The following is a 1,617-nucleotide window of genomic DNA, read 5'->3' as shown; positions in this document are numbered from 1 at the left end:
GGAAATGAGTGTTATACCTGGTTCCTTCTTTCTGGCTTTCATTCCATTTTCCCAGCCAGTAATCATGTGGGAAATATTTGGACAAGTCTAATGCGTTCAGTCAAAACATAAAGCACTTTGAAAAGCGGAGTAAAATAAGACAATCATTTCTAAAAGCTTTATTATTTTTCAGTTTAAAAATAATGAGTCAGATTTGAAACCTCGTGATGACCAAGTTTTTAATCTGATCATTTAAATAATTGATATGCTGATTGTTGCATTGTGTAATTTATATTTTTGTTTTTAAAGATCTTTTCCGCAAAGTATGGAGAGAATGAATATGTCGCATTTATATTGCTGTGTTGGTTCTAAATCTGAAGTCGTATCTTCTTATAACTTTGGATTTTGACATTTATTCCTTTTGTAATTTTGGGAGATAACAACACTATGTTAGAAGGAGAACTATGCCAGAAGTTAAAGCACATTGTGTATTTCTATTACTCCTATCTCTTACAGCCTTCATGTCCCTATGCATGCAAAATGAGAGCTTGCTAAAGACCAAAGAGACACCAGAAAGCCTCTGCTGGTGCTCCTTCCCTTTACTCATGAACAGACTGAAGCTCAAGGAGCCAGTATGGTTTTGTACAAGGGCTTGAATTTTGGAATCAGGCTTGAATTCTGTCTTAGTAACCACGTAAACTTGGATACGTTTCTTAAACTTTCTGAGCCTTGGTGTTCTCTTTTGTGGAATGGGGATGATAATACTTAGCTGCTAGGCATGCCTTGAAGAATTTAATTAAAATTATGTATCTGAATGTCTGATAAACAGTACACACTTAGTACTTCTTAGTCCCCTTCTATTTTTTTAAGCAGTAAAGTGAATTAGTGACAGGAACCTGCTCTAGATCTTGAGCACATCAGACTTCTATGTTACGCTTTTTCCACCCTAACTGCTGGTGAGTCCCCCCAAATCTCTAGCTTCTGGAAATGAAATCCCTCTATCTCTTGCCTGTTTTGACCATATGAGTTTTCTCTCAGTCTCCTTTAAATTGTCCAGGAAAAGCAGCCGATCAATTCTTCTTATGGTAGACGCTGAATTCTATGCACGATCACTCTACCTTATTCTCCAAGAACTAATGCCAAACTTATTTCTTCAGAATCAGTGAACCTTCTCTAAGGCTTTTTTAAAAAAGTTCAATGCACGGAGTGATAATTTTCAGAGAAACAGGAAAGCAGAAGATAAAGGGCAGACCAGAAAGTCCACACATGAGAAAAAGATTTTCAACAAGTAATCAGTCAGTAACTCAAAGGAGAGTCCAGACATCCTAATATACCACAGTAGACTGTGAAGTGTATGACAAGAAATGCATTACTAATGAAGTGCCAATGTTTACAAAGACCTTATTTCTAATTTCTTATAAACTACAAAAGATTTAAAATTATCTAACAACATCACCTCTACTTAATTCCATTCTGCTAAGTTTTCTTTGAAAGAGAGATAGGCTGGCTAGAAAATAAAGCTGTTGGGCTTGGTATCTGGCATGGTAAATAGCTTTCCTTAATTAAGTTGAAGCCTATGAGAAATCTCATTGATATACTAAACAGAGTTGTAAATAAATGATATGTAAATATATGGCT

Source organism: Ovis aries, chromosome 2 (genome assembly GCF_016772045.2).
Source record: "Ovis aries strain OAR_USU_Benz2616 breed Rambouillet chromosome 2, ARS-UI_Ramb_v3.0, whole genome shotgun sequence".
Lineage (NCBI taxonomy): Eukaryota > Metazoa > Chordata > Mammalia > Artiodactyla > Bovidae > Ovis > Ovis aries.
The sequence above is the reverse complement of the archived record's forward strand: the minus strand, read 5'-3'. Positions refer to the sequence as shown.